General features: G+C 41.2%; 1 protein-coding gene across 2 annotated transcripts in view; it reads right to left on the bottom strand.

The window, feature by feature from the left end:
• Positions 1-24,634, bottom strand: part of ZFYVE9 (zinc finger FYVE-type containing 9) — a 202,904-nt gene that overhangs the window by 122,066 nt on the left and 56,204 nt on the right. For both annotated transcript variants that reach the window (XM_003264425.4, XM_030818798.1), the window contains exon 2: positions 7,248-7,353. The gene's annotated coding sequence lies outside the window, so the exon portion shown is untranslated. The remainder of the gene's footprint in view (positions 1-7,247; positions 7,354-24,634) is intronic.

Below are 24,634 nucleotides of genomic sequence, written 5' to 3'. Positions count from 1 at the left end.
CATGATAGATCTCAGGGATATGATAATTAAAGGGATTCAGGAATCACCTCCTTGAATCCTAATATTTCCTGAGCATTTAATGTACAACAAGGGAAAGATGAAGGGCCCATATAATTCTTAAACAGACTTAAGGAACAGATAAGAAAATATGCAGGTTTAGACATAGAGGACCCACTGGGACAAGGGTTGTTAAAGCTCCACTTTGTCACCAATAGTTGGCCGGACACTACAAAAAAAATACAAAAGATAGAAAATTGGAAAGACCATCCCATAGAGGAACTTTTAAGAGGCCCAAAAGGTATATGCACAGACGGATGAGGAAAGGCAGAAGAAAAAGGCAAAGATTATGCTGTCCACCCTACAACAAGGAACTCTTCAACAGGGAGCCCAGGAAAATAGAACTTGTAGACCTTCTAAGCACCTGGCTGTCTGACCCCTATACAGGAAGCAAAGGGATGAAACCTGAGAGTCAGGGAACAGGGAGGGGGAGAAGGGAAAACAGATGTTTCTAGTGTGGAAAGCCAGGACATTTTAAGAGGGAATGTCCCGAATGGGAGAGGGAAAAGAAAGTCCTTCCACTCATGACATTTGAAGAAGAATAGGGGGGTCAGGGACTCTACATCTTCCATCTTGAGTCCCACCAAGAGCCCTTGATAAATTTAATGGTGGGACCCAAATCAGAGATAGTCACTTTCTTAGTCGATTCAGGAGCAGCTCGCTTTCCCTATGTTTTCTCCCATCAGGCTTAGCATGTTCAGCAGAAAACCATACTGTCTCAGGGTTTATAGGGGAAGGATTTGGGGCAAAAATTCTAGAGGAAACCAAAGTCAAATATAAGAACAAGTTGACCACTACTAAGTTCTTGTTAATTCCCAAAGCAGGAACTTATTAGGAAGGGACTTAATGTTAAGATTAGGCATAGGCCTATACGTTAATTAGGGAAAACTCCTTACCTTCCTTAAACCTGGTCACCATTTTGGAAGAAAGCCAAATCTATCCTGATGTATGGTCAAAGGAAGGAAATCGAGGAAAGCTACAGGTTCCTCCAATCCATGCCAAATTAAAAACTCCCAGGGAAGTAGTAAAAACAAAACAATACCCTATTCCCTTGGAAGCCAGGATAGGTTTAAAACGTATAATTGAAAGCCTTGTCCACGATGGACTCCTTGAACCCTGTATGCCCCCTTATAACACTCCAATATTGCCTGTAAGGAAGCCAGACAGGTCATCCCGGCTAGTGCAAGACCTCCAGGCTATTACTCAAATAGTTCAAACCGCCCACCCTGTTGTTCCCAATCCTTACACCATTGTCAGTAGAATCTCATACAACCACCAATGGTTCATGGTGATAGATTTAAAAGATGCCTTTTGGGCTTGCCTTTTAGCAGAGGACAGTCGGGACATGTTTACCTTTGGGTAGGAGGACCCTGACTCTGGTAGAAAACAGCAGTACCAATGGACAGTCTTGCCCCAAGGGTTTACAGAGTCCCCAAATCTATTTGGTCAAATATTAGAACAAGTTCTAGAAAATTTCTCCCTGCCTTCATCCATAGGCCTTCTCCAGTATGTGGATGACCTGCTCATTTCAGGAGATAACAAGAATCAAGTAAGAGCAATTTCAGTTAACTTCCTAAATTTCCTAAGGGAACAAGGGTTACAGGTCTCAAAGAATAAACTCCAATTCGTAGAACCTGAGGTGAAATACCTAGGACACCTAATCAGTAAAGGCAAACGAAAGATAGGACCCAAACAAATTGAAGGTATGGTATCTTTGCCTTTACCCGTAACAAAGCAGGAACTTAGGAAATTCTCAGGATTGGTTGGATATTGTCATCTGTGGACTAACTCTTATACCTTAAAAACAAAGCCCCTATATCAAAAACTCACTCAAGAAAGACCAGACCCTGTAAACTCTCCTTTGGACCCCATCAGAGATCCAACAGGTAGAAGAATTAAAACACCTACTTGTAACAGCCCTCGTTCTGGCCTTGCCCTCCTTAGAATAGCCATTCTACCTTTTTGTTAATATAAGCAAAGGGGTGGCCTTAGGAGTACTCACCTACAAACATGGAGGCCACCGATGGCCCACAGCCTTCCTGTCAAAAATCCTTGACCCCGTAACCCGTGGATGGCCTGAATGCGTCCAATCCATAGCAGCAGCTGCCTTGCTAACAGAAGAAAGCAGGAAAATAACCTTTGAGGGAAACCTCATCATAAGTACCCCTCATCAAGTCAGAACTATTCTTAATCAGAAGGCAGGGAGATGGCTCACTGACTCAAGAATTTTAAAATATGAAGCTATCTTATTAGAGAAGGATGACCTAACACTAACCACTGACAATTCACTCAACCCCGCTGCTTTCCTAACAGGAAATCCAAACCCAGAAGAATCTAAGCATAAATGCTTAGATCTAATCAGTTCTCAAACTAGAGTCAGACTGGATCTAAGCGAAACCCCTTTCCAAACAGGGCATCACCTCTTTATAGATGGTTCCCCCTGGATCATTGAAGGAAAAAGGTACAACAGGTACTCCATAGTTGATGGGGAAATCCTCACAGAGGTACAGTCAGGAAGACTGCCAAATAACTGGTCCGACCAAACGTGAATTATTTGCATTAAACCAAGCCTTAAAATCTCTGCAGAATCAAGAAGGAACTATTTACACTGACTCCAAGTATGCCTTCAGAGTAGTCCATACCTTTGGAAAACTCTGGACTGAATAAGCCTTCATCAATAGTAAGGGCCAAGATTTGGTCCATAAAGAATTAATTTTGCAAGTATTAGAAAATCTTCAGCTGCCAGAAGAAACTGCAGTTGTCCATGTCCCAGGACACCTAAAGAACCCATCTTTTGAAAGCCAGGGAAATAACCTCATAGATCAAATAGCTAAGCAAGCTGCCTCTTCCAAAGAGGCACCCATTTTCCATCTATCCCTTTGTCTCCCCCTCCAGCTGCAATCCCCATCTTCTCCCATGCATACCTTTCTCTAAAGAAAACAGGAGCTCAGGAGAGCCCAGAGGGAAAGCACGCATTACCAGATGGAAGGGAAATGCTGTCTAAGCCCCTCATGAGGGAAATATTGTCACAGCTTCATCCAGGAACTCACTGGGGTCCTCAAGCTATGTGCAATGTAGCCCTCAGAGTCTATGCATGTGTAGAGATATATACCCTCACTAGGCAAGTGGAGGATGGTTGCATCGTGTGCAGAAAAACTAATACGCAAACCCTAAAGAAGCAGCCTCCCACGGGAAGAAACCCAGGGTTAAGGCCATTCCAAAGCGTCCAAGTTGATTAAACTGAAATGCCCCCAACAGGCTGCCTCAAGTATTTACTAGTCATAGTAGACCATCTCACCCACTGGGTAGAAGCCATCCCCTTCCCAAGCACAACTGCCAGTAATATAGTCAAAGCACTGTTGGAACATATCATATCCAGGTTATAGAGAACACTGATTCAGACAATGGGACCCATTTCACTGCACACAACATTAAGGGGCTAACCCAAGCACTAGGAATAAAATGGGAATATCATACTCCCTGGCATCCACCTTCATCAGGGAGGGTAGAAAGAATTAATCAAACTCTAAAAAATCACCTAACCAAATTAATCTTGGAAATCCAGTTACCATGGACAAAATGCCTTCCCATTGCCTTACTAAGAATCCAAACTGCCCCTCAAAAAGATCTTGGCCTGGCAGGGTGTGGTGGCTAACACCTGTAATCCCAGCACTTTGGGAGGCCAAGGAGGGCGCATCACAAGGTCAGGAGTTTGAGACCAGCCTGGCCAATATGGTGAAACCCCGTCTCCACTAAAAATACAAAAATTAGCCGGGCGTGGTGGCTGGTGCCTGTAGTCCCAGTTACTCAGGAGGCTGAGGCAGGAGAATTGCTTGAACCTGGGAGGTGCAGGTTGCAGTGAGCCAAGATCGCTGCACTGCAGCCTGGGCGACAGAGTGAGACTCTGTCTCAAAAAAAAAAAAAAAAAGATCTTGGCCTGAAATGCTCTATGGGCTGCCTTATCTAAATTCCACTACTGACCTTCCTACATTTGAAACAAAAGATCAGTTTCTAAAAATATATATATTTGGTCTGTCTTCCACCCTTTCCTCCCTCAGGACTCAAATCCTCCTAGCGCAAACTCCACCCCTCAAATTCCCAATTCACCAACACCAGCCCAGAGATCACGTCCTTATCAAATGTTGGAAAGAAGGAAAGCTTGAACCAACCTGGGAAGGACCTTATCTAATACTCCTAACCACTGAGACAGCAACCCGAATGGCCGAAAAAGGGTGGACCCACCACACTGGGGTAAAAGGGGCCGCAACCCTTGCAAAGTCATGGACCATCATTCTGGGATCAACGCCCTCCAAACTAATATTCAAAAAGGTTTAATCTGTCTTTTTATTCTTCCTTTAGCTACCCAAGGATACCTTATCATCAATGTAACCCGATCACCCTCCCCCCAAACAATTACATTCGATGCTTGTCTTGTCATACCCTGCGGAAACCTCCACAGTCAAAGACAGCTAGCTTCTTCAGAAAAGTACCTCTGCCCCTCATCCCCAGAAAAACCAGCACCACCCCCGACCCTTGCAATCGACAACCACAAGCCTTCCAGGGGTTATGTTATAGTTGGGGAGATGTTACCGGACCACGAAATATCAGGGCTGGACCTCCTCAGAGGGGTGCACCGCCTAAAACCCTACCTCCACTTCACCAAAGGAACCACCCCCTCAAATTGCCAAAACGACCAGTGCAACCCAGTACTTCTCTCTATTCCTATCCCCACCTCCACTGACCCTATCCCCCACTTTAGAGCACCTTTATGGCCTAGGAGCAGATGTCACTGCAAAAGACCCTACAGGCATCTTTGAAATGAGGTTTGCTCCTCCTCCTCCATCTCCCCCCATTACTCGCTTCCCAAAACCACAAAAATCAAACCATTTCTCGCTTCATGCCTACAGACAAAACCAAAGTAGCTATAGGAGAAGTTAAGGATTTACAGCAAACCTTAGCCATAGAAACCGGTTATCAAGATGTAAATGCCTAGCTGGAATTGATTAAATATTCCATTTGCACCCTAAATAAAACCGATTGTTACGCTTGTGCAACAGACAGGCCAGAAACCCAAACTGTTCCCCTCCCACTCGGATGGGCCAATACATCAGGCAAAGACTGTATGGTAGCTCTCTTCCAGCACCCCACAGCCTGGGGAAACATGTCATGTGCCACTCACTCACTATTTTCCCCAAAGGTCAGGAGCCGTATGGGACAGCCCCCAAGGGCCATTCAACTTCCAGCTCTCGATGCCAATTTTACCTCGTGTCTCTCACAACAAGGGGAAAATCTGACATTCCTTGGAAACCTGATGGGATGTAGTGGGCCTAAACCTTTTCAAAAGCTAACCAATCAGTCAGCCCTAGTCCATCCCTGAGAGGATGTATGGTGGTATTGTGGGGGACCAATATTTGGTACACTGCCAAGTGACTGGAGTGGCACTTGTGCTCTGATCCAGTTGGCCTTGCCTTTCACCATGGCATTTCATCAGGAAGCAGGTAACCAGAAGAAAAAAGGAAGCCCCAATAAATGGGTCCTTTGACCCTCAAGTTTACATAGACAGCATCAGGGTCCTGTGGAGGGTACCAAACGAATTCAAAGCTCAAAACCAAATAGCCACCGGGTTCGAGTCTATCTTATTCTGGTGGTCCACTATAAACAAAAATGTAGACTGGATAAATCACATATACTACAATCAGCAGCAATTCATCAATTATATCAAAGATGCCATAAAAGGAATTGCTGAAATTAGGCCCCACCAGCCAGATGGTCTGGGAAAACAGAATAACTCTTGACATGGTGTTGGCCAAAAAAGGCAGAGTCTATGTCATGATCACGGTCCAGTGTTCTACTTTTATTCCTAATAATACAGCCCCCGACGGGACAATCATAAAAGCCTTACAAGGCCTTACCACCCTAGCAAATGAATTAGCCAAAAACTCTGGAATAGACAACCCCTTTACAGGCCTAATGGAAAGGTGGTTTGGAAAATGGAAGGGACTCATGACCTCAATCTTTACCTCCCTTGCAGTTGTTACAGGTGTACTCATCCTTGTCAGTTGTTGTATCATACCTTGTATTCATGGGTTAACCTAAAGGCTCATAAAAGCAGCTCTCACAAAAACCTCCCCAACCTCTCCCCCTCCATACTCAGATAAGCTCTTGCACCTTGATAATCAAGAAGAACAACAAAGCCAGATCCTGTTAAAGAAATTTGAAGATGAAGAACTATAAGACAGAAGAGGGGAAATTGTTGGGACAACTGAGTTCCTCTTCAAAGACTCAACTTCCTGGTCATAAGTTGTAAACAATCCTACCCCCGCTTCTGTTAAGCCTAACGGTTTCTTCTTTACCCACCCTGCCCCTTCACAAATCTCACATTTACCCTATTTGGAAAAGTTTAAGCCTTAGCCAGTTGGGATCAGCTTAGATTGTGCAATCCAACCCCAGCCAATAGGGAAAAGACACAGAAACAGGAACTGTGTTAGGGTAAAAACCCCTTCCTTCCTTTGTTCGGTGTGCTCTTGCATTTGTAACAGGTGCAAGCAGCACCCTTCTGCAGAAGTAAAAGTGCCTTGCTGAGAAAATTTCTGTCTAAGTGTGGGTTTCTTTTGGCTACACCAAGCACTTGTTTCCAACACAGATATTGGGGGTTCACACCCTTAAGTAACCTTAAGACTTGAAAAAAAAACAACATGACTCCCAGTTAGGAAAAAGACAAGGATTCCTGCTCTACAAGAATACTTCCAGTTTTCTGCTGGAAATTATTGCTCTACATAATAACTTATCTAAAAATACAAAATAAAATAACGTAATTAAATTTACATTTCTGATTCCCCATCCCCAAATTAGCTTTACTTGTTTAGCTCTTGCATGAGCTAAAATATTGCCCAAATCCATATTTCTTCTGAAATTACCTTTCTATGGTCAACTAACTCTAAAACAAAGGAGCCAGCACTGGGAGGGAAATTAACATTGTGACCATTGTGACACAAACTAACAGTGATTTTTAAATACCCTTTTCCTCTGAATTTAAGTCAAATCTTTTTGAAAAAAAAGTCATACTCCTGATTTAATAAGATACAATGTTATAAATGAAGCAAGTAACATATATGCATCAGCATTATCTTCTATAGATCTCATTGGTTTCTCAAGTTCAATCTCTAAGAGAAATAAAAACATTTTCTTACCTTTTTCCCCTTATACACGTGATAAGGAACAGACTTCTCGGTGCTTACTCATGATGTTTGCTGCACCACCAGCCAGTCCTGCTGATTCAGTAAGCTCTGTTTGATCCTAAAGGAAAAACACATGGCTTATTACACTTGCTGAAACAATAAGCCCTCATTTTCTTCATATAAATCTATCATAGCCAGACAAATGAAAGCAATGGGGCTGAAACAGTAAATACAATTATACCTTTGGATTCAAAGACCTGGCTTGCATACAAGGCAGCAACAGAGACATTTTATTGTCTGAAAAGGCCAAAAGTTAAATGTTTCAACAAAGAAGAGTTTTTGCATGTTTATTTTCAATGGATAATGCAAAGTGAAACATCAACAGCAGGCACTTTCTACCCAATGACTTTAATTATGTTAATTCTTAAGTATATAATTTGCCTTATAATAGGCCCTCCAAGAATCCAAAGCTAAGAAAACTGCTGCTTCACAAGAATGTCCTTCTAGTGCGCTTTTTTTTCTATACACACAGAATTCTTGAGTTTCACAAGTTTCCTGTTGTGATTTTTATTGCCAAACTATTTTTTTTCTCCAAATGGAGTCTCTTGATTCCAGTCCTCCTCCAACTGCTTAGAAGCAATGGATCTATTAACCCAGTATTAACCTTCACTATCAGGGGTGTATGCAAAAGACAAAGGCTCTTCAAATATTACTTCCTTCTTGTGAAAATACGACAATATCCATTAAGTTATGGTAGCCCAACTATAACTGCTTAGAGACAATGTAAAATTCTTTAAGGGCCTAATTTAGCCTTGAACAAGATTAGTAGTTGAAGCTAATCAGAATAAAACTAAGACTATGAATATTATATTATCAGTATAAAATATCTAACACATAATCATAGTATTTTCAGAACAGGTAAGTATCTTGGAGATAATTTAATGAACACTACTTAATTTTAAAGATAAACTGAGGCAGCAAGAAAAATTTCCTGACATTACAAATATTCTATTATCAGATGTGAAAATGATGTGCTTAATAAAAAAATAAGAGAATAAGAAAAAGGCCTAAAATTCAAGTTTCCAAGACCCAATAAAGAATAAAGAATGAAAATCACTGGTAAAAGATTTCCCTGTCTTGAGAACTAGAAAAATATGCACATGCTATGATATACTCTAAATGAGAAGAGCTACTGACACTAAGAAAAAGATTTATATCTATTAAATAAAGGACTAAGTCATATCAGAAGTATGAAAGAATAAAAATACAAACCAAGGTCAAAATGAGAATGAAAGTAAAGTAACCACTCCTCTAATACCTAGCCAATTAAAGATTTTCTTAAACAAAGTTAACTCTATAGATTCAAGGTCAAATCATATATATAGTTTTTCAATATGTGAGGCAAGTCCAATAATACAACAGATAATTTTATATATCAACTTGACTGAGACATGGGGTACTCAAATTAAATACTATTTCTGGGTATGTCTGTGAGGGTGTTTCTGGATGAGCTAATCTCATTTGAATCAGTGTACTGAATAAAACAGATTGCCCTCCCCAATGTGAGCAGACATGATCCAATCCATTGAGGACGTGAATAAAATAAGGCTTGAGGAAGAGGGAGTTCTCTCTGATTGGTTGAGCTGGGACATCAATCTTCTGCCCTCAGAATGGGACTTACATCATTGGCCCTCTAGTCTCAGAATGACACTACCAGCTTTCCTGGGTCTCCAGCTTGCAGACGGCAGATTGGGAAACTTCTCAGCCTCCATAAATGCATGAGCCAATTCCTTATAATAAATTTAAACACACACACACACCCCTCCATATACTATTGGTTCTGTTTCTTTGCAGAACCCTGACTAATACAAATAATATTATAGGCTTTTCTACTGGAATTATATTCCAGTCTCAGCTGGCAAAGCCTCAACTCTAGCTAAATCCAACCAACCACCTACTACATACATTCCCCTAAGTAGCTGAAATCTGGCTGGAGGAAAATCACACAAGACCACTAGTGGCTAGTCTCAACTTTACTATTTTATTTTATTTTATTATTTTTGAGATGGAGTCTCACTCAATCACCCAGGCTGGAGTGTAATGGTGCAAATCTTGGCTCACTGCAACCTCCACCTCCCAGGTTCAAGAGGTTCTCGTGCCTCAGCCTCCTGAGTAGCTGGGATTACAGGCATCTGCCACCACGCCCAGCTAATTTTTGTATGTTTAGTGGAGACAGGGTTTCACTGTGTTACCCAGGCTGGTCTCAAACTCCTGAGCTCAAGAGATCTGCCCGCCTCGGCCTCCCAAAGTGCTGGGATTACAGGCGTGAGGCACTGCGCCCGGCCACATTTACAACTTTACATTTTCTTTAATCTACTTTCGACCTGCACCTCATCCCCTCCTGATATGCTTGGTACCCTTCAATTCAAAGTATCCTCTATTCAATTCTTCCAGAAAATAAACTTCTAGACCCCTGCAGGATGAAGGGGAAAGTTACTTGGCTACATAGGATTCTGCAAAACTAATCATTCCTTGTATCATATTCCAACCAATCTACTTTCAGTACCACACCTCACCTAAGCCCTTAGAGATCCTTGGAGTCTCTATATCACAAATCTCTCTAAGGTGCTGTAGGGCTTCTCAACATATCTCCCTTTGCAGGCAAGCAGCTTATTGCGTCTTCAGTTTGAAGACCTTCACTCTTTCCATTTACTGAAATCTCTCATCCACTGTTATCTCCTCTTCTGTTCTTACTTCTTACCATTTTATGAGGGTTTCAAGACAGAAAGAAAATAAATGGTGTGTGAGGAAGGGTCAATAAATCCTCTTTTTTTTTTTTTTTTTTTGAGACAGCGTCTTGCTCTGTCACCAGGCTTGAGTGCAGTGGCACAATCTCGGCTCACTGCAACCTCCACCTCCCAGGTTCAAGCAATTCTCCTGCCTCAGCCTCCTGAGTAGCTGGGACTACAGATGCACACCACCACGCCCGGCTAATTTTTTTGTAGAGACAGGGTTTCACCATGTTGCCCAGGCTGGTCTCAAACTCCTGAGCTCAGGCAATCCGCCCACCTCTGCCTCCCAAAATGCTAGGATTACAGACGTGAGCCACCACACCTGGCCTCATCCTGTTTAATTATAAGTCTCCATTCTTACCTTTGAGAAGTGACATATAATAAAATAAAATTATTGCATTCATTCTTAAAAGTAGACTTAAAGTTGCTAATGCCCTAATAAATAAAGAAATAGTTCAGAAAAATAAAGGAAGTGAAAGGGAGACACAGAGAGAAACAGATAAACAATAGGTAGTGAAAAGAAGAATTCTATCACCTCCCATGGAGAATATGCTTCTTAGGTAAAGAGACAAATACTCCAGTGTTTTTTACCCAGAATGAGCATTACAGTAATGACTTATTCATTGCCTTTTGACTTTATAGAATCATTTTTTGGAAGGAACAAAAGAAGTTTAGTAAATGGATAGATGGATAGGTACACAACATAAAACAGTACAAATGTCTTAAATACGGTTCAAGATACACGAGAAGAAAACAAAGAATTTCACAGAACTCCTCTAATATTCCACTCAAATGTCATCTCTCAATGTGAAATTAATAATTACAATAATTAATCACATAGTTCTCCGTGTTCTTATAATGTTTATATTTCACATTACATGTAATTTCTCTCTTTACAAAACAACTACACTAAACCATAAGTTCACCCAAGATAGGAAACCCTTTTTATTCATCCTTTTATTCCAAGGCCCCAGCACAATTCTTTTCACATAGTAGTATTCAAAATATGTGGAATGATTTAATTATTTAATTAAGTATAGCATCAAACACACTACCATGGCAAGGATTCCAAAGAAGTTCCTAATTTCATCACCCTCATCCCATTTCTACAACTGCCTCATCAGTTCTTGTCTAGAGTGGTTCATATAGTTAACAAACTAGTGTTATTGCCTTCATTTCTCTATAAAATATATCCTTCATAATCTTAACTGAAATAGCTTTCTAAAATCATAAATCATAAATCTGGCCAGGTGCAGTGGCTCATACCTTAATCCCAGCACTTTGGGAGGCCAAGGTGGGGGCTCACTTGAGGCCAGGAGAGTTCAAAACCAGCCTGGCCAACATGGCGAGGCCCCATCTCTACTAAAAATACAGAAATTAGCCAGGCATAGTGGCTAATTAGCCAGGCACACATGTGCCTGTAGTCCCAGCTATTTGGGAGACTGAGGCAGGAGGACAGCTTGAGCCTGGGAGGTAGAGGTTTCAGTGAGCTGTGATCATGACACTGCACTCCAGCCTGGGCAACAGAGTTAGACCTTGTCTCAAAAAAATAAATAAATAAATGTTTTACTTTGAAATATAAAAACTGAAAAGCAAAGGGAATGGGAAAGATAAGGATCTAAAAAGATTATCTCCCTGGGATGTATAACAGAAGACTAAAATTTTAACTGTAATACGAAGGAACGTTAAAGAACCATCATTTACAATTAAGAAACAAAGATTTTATTTCTTACATAAACTTTTAAGGAAAGGTGACAGGTATAAAGATGATGTTTAAAATGTAAAATGCAAGAAATTCATAGGAATCTCTGGTATGAACATGTTTATAACAGAAGAATTATTTTGTGAGGGTGAAAATTTCCAAAATCCTGGCCATAGATTTTCAAAAAGAAAATAAAATGATGATATATTAGAAAATATTATCAGTTAAAGATGTTTCCTATCTTGGCTGTGATTAATACTATTCTCTATAAACAAATTCAGTATCTGACCAGTAATCAAACTCTTAAATTTTATTTCTTAGAGATGGGGTGTCGCAGTGTTGACAAGGCTAGACTCAAACTCCTGGGCTCAAGTGATCCTCCGGCCTCAGCCTCCTGAGGCTGGGAGTAGCTAGGACTGCAGGTACACACCACTGCACCCGGCTCAGTTAAGAAACTTCTTAACATTTCTGCCAGGAAGTCTGACCAAGTGTTCAAACTCAACAGGTACAAAATCAAAATAACATTCAATCTTCCAAGTCCTCTCTTTCTGTTCCCAATCTTAGTCTGAGCAGGATTCTCAGGTAGGGATGGCAGATTGTATTTTTTTTAAATGGCTGCTACCATATCTCCCATCCCACATGATTTTTTAATGTGATTGTGACATAGCACCTGTGACTCAGGTGTCACAGTCACAGTAAGAAGATAATGTGAGATGGGAGATTTCAACTGAGTGGTGAAATCTATGTCTAAACCTGGGCAGACATTCACAACTACCTCACCTAATGGAGCATAACAAAGGGGGAAACTATGTAACTTCCAAGGCCAGGTCATAAAAGGCAATACAGTTTCTGACCGCTCCTTTTGGGACACTCACTCTTGGAACCCAGTAACCATGCCAGAGAAACCACACGGAAAGCCCACATTTCGGTGATCTGCCCCATGAATCTCTATACATGTGAATGAGCAAACCTCAAGATGACTCTAGACCAGCCACTGTCTGACTACAATTGCATGAAAACCCTAAGAGAGAACCACCTGGCCAGGGGCGGTGGCTCACACCTGTAATCCCAGCACTTTGGGAGGCCAAGGTGGGCAGATCACTTGAGATCAGAAGTTCGAGAAGAGCCTGGCCAACATGGTGAAACCCCGTCTCTACTAAAAATACAAAAATTAGCCAGGTGTGGTGGCAGGCACCTGTAGTCCCAGCTACTTGGGAGGCTGAGGCATGAGAATCCCTTGAACCCAGGAGGTGGAGGTTGCAGTGAGCCAAGATCACACCACTGCACTCCAGCCTGGGCGACACAGTGAGACTCTGTCTCAAAAAAAAATACACAGAGAGAGAACCACCTAATTAAGTAAGCCCAATCAATCCCCAGAACCATGAGAGATAATTAAATTGTTATTTTAAGCGACTACATTTTGGTGTAATTCAAATGGAACAGCAGGTTAGTAATCTGATCGTCTTCAAACCAATCTCATATAAACATTTTAAAGAAAAGAATAAAAACCTTAATAGGGACAGGAAAAAAAAGAAGACCCACAGATGGTAGCCACTCAATAAAACAAGCTTTGGGTCTCTTAAGAGTACAGTTTAGGAAACAACTAATGTTACTCGGGCAAAAAGCGAGGTGAGAGGGGGTTTTACTCCATCTACAGTGGCTTATCAAAGTTTTCCTCCAACCCACATACACTACTACTAAGTAAAGAGTTCCAGTAAATGGATTTTTTCCGACTCATTAATGTTCCAGTGCCATTTTAGTACTTATATATTGGCACCACAGGAACTTACCTAGCAGCCAGCTCCTTAATGAGTATGTGCATTACCATCCACTTGTCTCATAAACTCAGAAACTTAAGTACCATTCTAGAGGATCTCTCCTTCTCCCAACTCTACATTCAATCAAACATCAAGTCTTATCAATCTTACCTCTTAAATCTTTCAAATCCATCCACTTCTCTCCATTCCCACTGCCATATCCCATAACGCCTCCATCTTTCTGTTGCCTAGATTTTTGCAACAATCCTAGTCTCCCCGCCTCCTGTTTTGTACCCATCTAGCCTATTCTCCACACAAATACAAAACCCAAATCTGATTGTATCATTTCCGTACTTAACACCATTCAATGTCATCCTACTGCCCTTAGGATAAAGTCCGTACTTCCATAACATAGCTGACAATGTTCTGTTCTGTTTGATTTGGTTTCGGCTTACTTCTCTAGTATGACATCATATTCTCTATTCTCAGATTCTTAACTCTATGCAGTAGTCATCTTGATCAACACAAACCCTCAATTCTCAATCTTGCCTATCTCTATTTTCCAAAACACACCTTCATACCAATACATGCTACAACATGAATGGACCTTGAAAACATTATGCTAAGTGAAGGAAGCCAGTCATAAACAACCACATATTATGTGGCTCTACTAATATGAAATGTCCAGAATAGGCACATCCACAGAGACAGAAAGTGTATTAGTGTTGCCAGGGGCTGGGGAGAAGAGGAAATAGCGTGTGACTACTAATGAGTAGGGAGTTTTTGGGGTGATGAAAATGTTCTGCAATTATAAATGGTGATGGTTACACAACTCTGAATATACTGAAAACCACTGAATGTATGCTTTAAAAGTGAATTTTATGATACATGAATTATATCTTAAAAACCAGTTAAAAAAAGTCTTCATCCATATTATTATTTTTAAGCCTTGAACCCTCTCCAAACTTTGCCCCTGCCATTGTCAGTTGACTCTTACTTGTCCTCCTCATTCTATCCAAGACATCACTTCTTCCATTAAGTCCTTCTGATCTAGGTCTGAGATAGGTACCCCTTCGATCTTGTGTACCTTTTACCCCTATCAGAGCACTTATCAACTGATTCATGATTTTTCTAAAACTGTCTCTTCCTTCCAGGCTATTAAGGTTTCCCAGGATAGAGATTGCTTCTTTTGTCATTGTATCCCTAGTGTACGATACCACATATAACACAGAGTATGTGCTCACTACTTGTGAATCAAATTAAAATAACTAAAGGATTTACTTTCAAAGAACTTCCACCTAGGAAACAGTCCCATACAAAGGATCCCAAGAGTTGTACCGGGACCACTAAAACTTCAGTGTACTTACTATTTCAAAGTTTATTAATGCCAACACATACTAAAGAACAATTCAAGGCCGGGAATGGTAGTTCACGCCTGTAATCCCAACAATTTGGGAGGCCAAGGCGGGTGGATCACCTGAGGTTGGGAGTTCAAGACCAGCCTGACCGACATGGAGAAACCCCATCTCTACTAAAAATACAAAATTAGTCAGGGGTGGTGGCGCATGCCTGTAATCCCAGCTACTCAGGAGGCTGAGGCAGGAGAATCACCTGAACTCGGGAGGCAGAGGTTGTGGTGGGCCGAGATTGTGCCAGGCCAACATCGCGCCATTGCACTCCAGCCTGGGCAACAAGAGCAAAACTCCGTCTCAAAAAAAAAAAAAAAAGAACAATTCAGACTTAAACCATGTTTTCTCAAGGTTTTGTGCTGTCTATTCACAATCACAAGTTATCAGAAAGTTCCTATTAGTTCAATATTGTACCTTTAAAGAAAGAAAAAGTATGATTCAAGAGTGTGACTACAGCAATGGAATATCTGGCAAAACTGAGTCTGAAATTTTAAATCAACCATTAGCAATATGTAACATACCTGGCTTGATATTTAATCCAAATGAACATCTTTTATGAAGAGTCACTGGAGTTTGGTGGAAGGAACACTGGTACAAAAATCTGGCTGATCCAGGCTTGAATTCATGTTCTATTATTTATTATTATTATATTTTAATAGAGACAGGTTTTTGCTGTGTTGCCCAGGCTTGTCTGGAACTCCTGGGATCAAGCAATCCTCCTGCCTTGGCCTCCCAAAGTGCTGGGATTACAGGCATGAGCCACCATACCCGGCCCATGCTATATTATTTAATAGCTGTTGCTACTTTGAGCAAGATAACCTCTCTGAATCTGTTTCTTTACACTTTATATGAAAACTATACTTTGCAGGATATTTTTAATGATGATGAAGGTATTTATATAAAGTGCCTTGCACAGACCTGATATGTAACTGCTCAATAAATGATAGCTATTATTATTCATCATCAAAAAAGCAATTTGTGTGAAAGAATTAGAACAGAAAGGCAAAGATGCAATTTGAACCATGAAACCAACCAGTGGACTAGTTTGTTTATACAATTAATAATCCATTAGGGCAACTGGTCTTAAGTGATCAACTCAAGTCTGAGCAATGAAACAGAAAACTAGGAACAGAAAAGTAACCTGATGTTCAACTTTCTGAAGAGGCTAAGTAAATTTGATCCTAAAAAGGCACCCTTTGAATATGAACACGCTTACTCACAGTGGCAGAAAAAAGAAATGAAATAAGCTCTGAAAAGAGCTTTATTCCTGCAGATCAAGACCAAAATACATTAAGAGAATAGGATCTGGGAAGCTGACATTGTTGCTTCCCCACATTCACACAGGGCTTCAATTTCCAGGATATCCATCTGGCATCTTTCACAAACATCAAATACCCAGTCAAGAGCTATAAAGAACAAGGTGATTGTTTTCACCTAGTTCACACTAAACAAAAAGCAGAGTAGTTTAACAAATATTGGAAAATGTGATAACAGATGTATCAAATATACATAGGCATTGAAATCGCTAGAACAGCAACTGATCTGCGATTGGGACTAAAAGAAGGAGCATGTTTAATTCTCATGTCTGGAGTAATCAGACTCAAAATGACACAAATTTGTATATACATGTCATAGGGACAGAAACTATTGAGATATACAACATCCCTGTGATGGTTAATTTTACATGTCAACTTAACTGGGCCAAGGAATGCCTAAACATTTGATTAAATATTATTTCTGGGTGTGTCTGGGAGAACGTTTCCGGAAGAATTAGTATTTGAATGGAACTGAGTACACCGGATTACCCTCCCCATGATATAAATACATGCCTACATACATATATATAATTCTCTCTGTGTGTGTACACACATAATGAGACTTACCAAATGAAACTGACTCACAAAACTATGGAGGCTGAGACATCTAATGATTTCCTGTCTGCAAGCTAGAAACCTCTATCTCCGGGCCGCACACGGTGGTTCGAGCCTGTAATCCCATCACTTTAGGAGGCCGAGGTGGGCAGATCACCTGAGGTCGGGGGTTCGAGAAGAGCCTGGCCAACATGGCAAAACCCCGCCTCTGCTAAAAATACAAAAATTAGCCAGGTGTGGTGGCAGGCACCTGTAGTCCCAGCTACTCGGGAGGCTGAGCCATGAAAATGCTTGAACCTGGGAGGTGGAGGTTGCAGTGAGCCGAGCCGAGATCATGCCACTGCACTCCAGCCTGGGTGACACCACAAGACTGTCTCAAAAAAACAAAACAAAACAAAACAAGAACAACAACAACAAAAAACCAGAAACCTCTATCTCCTTCTGGTTCTGTTTCTCTGGAGAACCTAAGGTAGTATATAGATTGTTTGTCCATGACTGAAATATTAATTAATACCATATTAGCCAAAGTCTGTATCTCCAATTTTGAGATGGTAGACATCTCTTGGATTATCTTTGCCAATAGAATTATAGAACTGTCTACCGCCATCCCACACACACATACACTTTCATCAACAGATAAAATGCCATGTTCAGGGGAAACCTATCCACCTAACCAGTTTATTGGCCTGGTGTGAGCTCCTGACCTAAGCTGAATGAATTACAGACCCTTCTATGCTGTGCCTGATACAGATACAATAGCTGCCTTTAGATTCTGTGAGATATTGTCATATCCTTATAACTGTTATTTTTTTTCTAACTTAGCTCCAGTGGATTGCCTTAACCTACAACAAGAATCTTAATATATCCCAATAGTATGATATAAATTGAGGCAAATTGCATCAAAATCAGTTTCAACTTTAATAGGGCACCTATACTTTCAAAGATCAGATGCTAAACTGAGATAGTCTATGTTCTACAAGTAGATAATAAACAAGGGATAAATTCATGGAAAGAGGGATGGGTCTTATATTTCGGATCATTCTAGGTGGCAGTCTAACAGGGAGATAGAATTTGTATACCACAAATTTTGTGAACCGAGAGTAACAACAAGAGTATACATAGACTTCCAGTTTCTAGTGCAGCATTTAAGAAGCTTAGAAGTCACTATTCTGTCCAAACAACAAAGTAAAAAAACTGAAATATCAACAACTCTTCTTAGATGCATAAAAGAAGTGAGGTGGCCAGGCATGGTGGTTCACACCTGTAACCCAGTGCTTTGGGAGGCCGAGGTAGGAAGACTGCTTGAGGCCAGGAATTTGAGGCTAGTCTGGGCAACATAGCGAGACCTAGTCTCTATTTAAAAAAAAAAAAAAAATTTAATTAGCCAGGCATGGTGGTGCACACTTGTAGACCTAGCTACTCAAGAGACTGAGACAGAAGGATCGCTTGAGCCCAGGAATTCAAGGTTATAGTGAGATACCACTGCACTCCAGACTCGGCAACAAAGTGAGACCCCATCTCTTAAAAAAAAAAAAAAAAGCTGGGTTTGGTGGCTTCGCCCTGTAGTCCCAACACTCTGGGAAGCCAAGGTGGTCAGACAGCTTAAGTTCAGAAGCTCAAGACCAGCTTGGGCCACTCGCAAAACCCCATCGCTCCAAAAAATACAAAAATGAGCCGGGTGTGGTGGCGCATGGCTGTAGTCCCAGCTACTTGGGGAAATGAGGTGGGAAGATTGCTTGAGCCCAGGAGGGTGAGGTTGCAGTGAGCCCAGATCATGCCACCGCACTCCAGCCTGGGTGACAGAATGAGGTCCTGTCTTCTAAAAAAAAAAAAAAAAAAATCACAGCACAAACCCTGACCCAAATTTGAACGGACAGACAGGTGAATACAAAAAAAGTCACAAATTACCTGAGCAGAAACCCACAAGCAGGAACCTCTGTGGGAATCAGAGGTCGGGCAGAAAAGCTTGAATTATAATTGACAAATTGCTAGAGGCTTAGTGTGGACAACTCTGTGAGTTAAAAACTTCAAGGGGGCTCCCACACTTTTGTGGGAAGCTTGACCTAGATCTCACAGCATCAAGGGGGAAATCCCCTCATTCTTCTGGCAGGGAAAGGGGAAAGGGAACCATTTTGAAATAAGCCAGAGCATTCTACCCTTTTTTCTTTTCTTTTTTTTTGAGACAGGGTCTCGCTCTGTTTTCCAGGCTGGAGTGCAGTGGCGAGATCTCAGCTCACTGCAAACTTCACCTCCCGGGTTCAAGTGATCCTCCCACCTCAGCCTCTTGAGTAGCTGGGATTACAGGCGCACGCCACCATGCCCAGCTAATTTTTGTATTTTTAGTAGAGACGGGGTTTCACCATTTTGGCCAGGCTGGTCTTGAATTTCTCATCTCAAGTGGTCTGCCCACCTCAGCCTCCCAAAGTGCTGGGATTAGCAGGCATGTGCCACCCCGGCCTAAGAGCATTCTATTCTTAATACGGTCTGCCCTCAGCAGAAACTATTTGACCAAAGCCTAACCTGCTAGGGTTATATGAGAGCCTAACTGACCTGGAGAAAGGAAACACCCAGCTCCAGCCCATTCCTGCTATCCTGTCCCCTCTAAACAGGGGAGAAAACTGAGAAGCAGTTGTGAAGTTCACAGTCCAGGGGCAGAGGCTTGCTAAAAGACTGAGACTTAATCGTAGAACTATAGAATGCGCCCCTTGCCCCCAACAGCTTATCACATTACTAAAGGCCTATTTTCAGCAGTTCCTCTTACTCAATATATCATGTCCAGCTATCAAGAAAAGATTACAAGGCATAAGGTTAAAAAAAAAAAAGTTTGAGGAGAAGAGCAAACATCAGAACTAGATTCAGATATAGCAGAGATGCTGGAATTATCAGACCAGGAATTTAAAACAACTATAATTAATATGCTAAGGGCTATAACGGGTAGACAGCATGCAAGAACAGATGGGCAATGAAAGTATAGAAAAATTCTAAGAAAGACCCAAAAAGAAATGCTAGAGATCAAAAACACGATAACAGAAATGAAGAATGCCTTTGATAGCCTTATTTAGGAGACAGGACATGACTGAGGAAAGAATCTCTAGTTTGAGGATATCTCAACAGAAACCTGCAAACCTGAAAAAGCAAAGTGAAATAATAATAATAATAATAGAACAAAATACTCAAGAACTGTGGAACAACTACAAAGGGTGTTAACATACGTGTAATAAGAATACCAGAAGGAAAAGAAAGAGAAAAAATACTTGTAACTAAAATGACTGAAAATTTCCCCCAAATTAATGCCACGTACCAATTCCCAGATACAGAAAGCTCAGAGAACACCAAGCATGAAAAATGCCAAAAAAACCTATAGGTACTTATATTCAAACTATAGAAAATAAAAAAAAAATTTTTTAATCTTTTTTTTTTTTTTAAAAAAAAGATGGTTCTGTAACCCCACCACTTTGGGAGGCCGAGGCAGGTGGATCATTTGAGGTCAGGAGTTCAAGACCAGCCTGGCCAACATGGTGAAACTCGGTCTCTACTAAAAATACAAAAATTAGCCGGACGGTAGTGGCACAAGCCTGTAATCCCAGCTACTTGGGAGCCTAATGCAGGAGAATTGCTTGAGCCTGGGAGGTGGACGTTGAGGTTAGCTGAGATTGGGCCACTGCACTCCAGTCTGGGCGAGAGAGTGAGATGCTGTCTCAAAACAAAACAAAACAAAACAAAAAAACACTATACCTACAGAGGAGTAAAGAAAAGAATTACAACCAATTTATCCTAAGAAACCTAAACAAGAAAGAGGAGTGAAGAAACCATATAAGCAAGAAGAAAGAGAAAAAAAAGACCAACCTAAAAATCTGTACCCCTATAAAATTGTCCTTCAAAAGTGAAGGAGATTATATCAATAATCACTTTGGGCTGTGCGTGGTGGATCACGCCTGTAATCCCAGCACTTTGAGAGGCCAAGATGGGCAGAACACCTAAGGTCAGGAGTTCGAGACCAGCCTGGCCCATGTGGCAAAACCCTGTCTCTACTAAAAATACAAAAATTAGCCAGGCGTGGTGGCGCGTACCTGTAATTCCAGCTACTCGGGAGGCTGAGGCATGAGAATTGTTTGAACCTGGGAGGCAGAGGTTGCAGTAAGCCAAGATCATGCCACTGCACTCCAGCCTGGGTGAAAGAGTAAGACTTCATCTCAAAAAAATAAATAAATAAATACATACATACATACATAAATACATAAATACATAAAATAAAATTTAAAAAAATACTGCTTTGAAGGTCAATGGTCTAAATGCACCAATGAAAAGGCATAGACTGTCGGAATGCATCAATAAATAAGACCTAGGCCAGGCACAGTGGCTCGTGCCTGTAATTCCAGCACTTTGGGAGGCTGAGGCAGGTGGATCACTTGAGGCCAGGAGTTCAAGACCAGCCTGGCCAACACAGTGAAACCCTGCTTCTACTAAAAATACAAAAAAATTAGCCGGGCATGGTGGCACACACCTGCAATCTCAGCTACTCAGGAGGCTGAGGCACAAGTATCATTTGAACCCAGCATCTGGAGGTTGCAGTGAGCCAAGATCACACCACTGCACTCCAACTTGGGCAACAGAGTGAAACTCTGTCTCAAAAATAAATAAATAAAAAATAAGACCCAACTATATGCTATCTACGAGAAACCTGCTTCAAGTGTACACACATATAGATTAAAAGTAAATGGATGGAGAGGCATATACCATGCTAACACCAATCAAAAGAAAACAAGAGTAGCTGTATCAATTTCAGACAGAGCAGAGTTCAGATTGAGGAATGTTATCAGAGATGAAGAGGAGCATTACATAATGACAAAGGGGTCAATTAATTCTCAAGAAGACATAACAGGCAGGGCACGGTGGCTCATGCTTGTAATCCCGGCACTTTGGGAGACCAAGGCAGGCAGATCATTTAAGGTCAAGAGTTCAAGACCAGCCTGGTCAACATGGAGAAACCCCGTCTCTACTAAAAATACAAAACAAAACAAAAAAATTAGCCAGGAGTGGTGGTGGGCACCTGTAATCCCAATTCCTCGGGAGGCTGAGGCAGGAAAATGGCTGGAACCCAGGAGGCAGATGTTGCAGTGAGCCGAGATCGCATCACTCCACTCCAGCCTGGGTGGCAGAGAGAGACTTCATCTCAAAAAAAAAAAAAAAAAAAAAAAAGAGACATAACAATCCAAGCCAGGAGCGGTGGCTCATGCATATAATCCGAGCACTCTGGGAGGCCAAGGCGGGTGGATCACCTGAAGTTGAGAGTTCAAGACCAGCCTGACCAACGTGGAGAAACCCCATCTCTAGTAAAAATACAAAATTAGCCGGGCATGGTGGTGGTGCATGCCTTGTAATCCCAGCTACTTGGGAGGCTGAGGCAGGAGAATCGCTTAAGGAACCCAGGAGGCAGAGGTTGACGTGAGCCAAAATCGCACCATCGCACTCCAGCCTGGGCAACAAGAATGAAACTCCGTCTCAAAAAAAAAAAAAAAAAAAATCCTTAGCATGTTTGAGCCTAACAACAGAGTGTCAAGATATATGAGGCAAAAACTGATGGAACTGCAAGGAGAAATAGACAAATAACAGTCTCCACTGTTACAGCTCTACCAGGTACCCCTGTATCAGAAATGAACAGATCTAGCAGGCAGAAAATCAGTTGAACTCAAAACACTATAAATAAAATGGACATTTGTAGACTACTTCATCCAACAACAGTAAAACATGCATACTTCTTAAGTTTACATGGGACATTCATCAAGACAGATCACATTCTGGGCCATAAAATACATCTTAACAAATTTGAAACAAATTTAAAAGAAAGAACAGAAATCATACAATGTCTGCTCTCAGAACACAAAGGAATCAAACTAGATATCCATAACAGAAAGCTTGAAATTCTCAAAATACTTGGAGATTTAAAAACATACTTCTAAATAACACAAAGGTCAAAAAGAAAACTCAAGAGAAACTTTAAAATATTTTGAAATAAATAAAAGTGAAAACACAACAAAATTTGTAAAATACAGCAAAAGCAGCACTTAGAAATTTATAGCATTAAATCCAAGTATTCAAAAAGAAAGACCTAAAATCAATCACCTAAGCATCTACCTTAGGAAACGAGAAAAATAAGGGCACTATAAATCCAAACTAAGTTGAAGAAATAATAAAAATCATAGCAGAAATCAGTGAAATCAGAAACAGAAAATCAATGGAGAAAAATCAATGAAAAAGCTGGTTATTTGAAAAGGCTGATGAAATCAAAAGCCTACTGCCAGGCTAACTAAGAAAAAGAGAGGACAGATCCCATGGACATTAAAAGGATAAAGAATACTATTTATAACTCTATGGCCACAAATTTGATAACAACATGAAATGTACCAAATCCTTAAAAGACACAACCTGCCAAAACTTACCCGAGAATACAAATAGACAATATGAATAGGACTATATTAAAGAAAAGTAATCAATAATAACCTTCCAAAACAGAAAGCACCAGGCCCAGATGAATTCACTGATAAATTCTGCCAAAAATTTAAAGAAGAAATTATACCAAGCCACTACAATCTCTTTTAGAAGACAGAAGCAAAGGAAATACTTCCTAACTCATTCTGAGGCCAGCATTATCCTAATACCAAAACCAGACAAAGGCATTACAAGAAAAGAAACCTAAACACCAGTATTTTTCATGAATATCAATGCAAAGATCTCCAATAAAATATTAGCAAATCAAACATGACAATGGGCGAGGTGCAGTGGCTCACGCCTGTAATCCCAGCACTTTGGGAGGCCAAGGAGGCAGGCGGGTCACCTGAGGTCAAGAGTTTGAGACCAGCCTGACCAACATAGTGAAACCCTATCTCTACTGAAAATACAAAAATTAGCCAGGCGTGGTGGCGCACGCCTGTAATCTCAGCTACTCAGGGTCTGAGTGACAGAGTGAAACTGCGTCTCAAAAAAACTTGACAATGTGTAAGAAGAATTATAGACCACAACCAAGAAGGATTTATTCCAGGTATATAGGCTGGTTCAACATTTGAAAATCAGGCTGGGCACGGTTGCTCACGCCTGTAATCCCAGCACCACAGAAGGCCGAGGTGGGCAGATTACTTGAGGTCAGGAGCTTGAGACCAGCCTGGCCGACACAGCAAAACCCCGTGTCTACTAAAAACACAAAAAGTTAGCCAGGCATGGTGGCACATGCCTATAATCCCAGCTACTCAGGATGCTGAGACTCAAGAATCACTTGAACCCAAGCCTATAGCCAGGCTAAGAAAACACAACAACCTAAGAGGCAGCGGTTGCAGCAGGCCAAGATCGTGCCATTGCACTCATCCTGGGTGACAGGGAACAACTCTATCTCAAAATAAAAAATAATAATAAGAGGCCGGGCGCGGTGGCTCACGCTTATAATCCCAGCACTTTGGGAGGCCGAGGTGGGCGGATCACGAGGTCAGGAGATCGAGCCCACGGTGAAACCCCGTCTCTACTAAAAATACAAAAAATTAGTCGGGTGTGGTGGCGGGCACCTGTAGTCCTAGCTACTCGGAGAGGCTGAGGCAGGAGAATGGCGTGAACCCGGGAGGCGGAGCTTGCAGTGAGCCGAGATTGCGCCACTGCACTCCAGCCTGGGTGACAGAGCAAGACTCTGTCTCAAAAAAAAAATAATAATAATAATAATAAGAAATTGTTTAAAACTTGAAAATCAGTTAATGTAATCCATCACATCAATAGGCTAAGCAAGAAAAATCACATGATTGTATCAACAGCTGCAGAAAAACCTAATGGCAAATTCTAACCGATTCATAAGAAAAACTCTCAGTACAGTAGGAATAGAGGGGGAT

Source organism: Nomascus leucogenys, chromosome 9 (assembly GCF_006542625.1).
Source record: "Nomascus leucogenys isolate Asia chromosome 9, Asia_NLE_v1, whole genome shotgun sequence".
NCBI classification, from domain to species: domain Eukaryota; kingdom Metazoa; phylum Chordata; class Mammalia; order Primates; family Hylobatidae; genus Nomascus; species Nomascus leucogenys.
The sequence above is the reverse complement of the archived record's forward strand: the minus strand, read 5'-3'. Positions and strand labels throughout refer to the sequence as shown.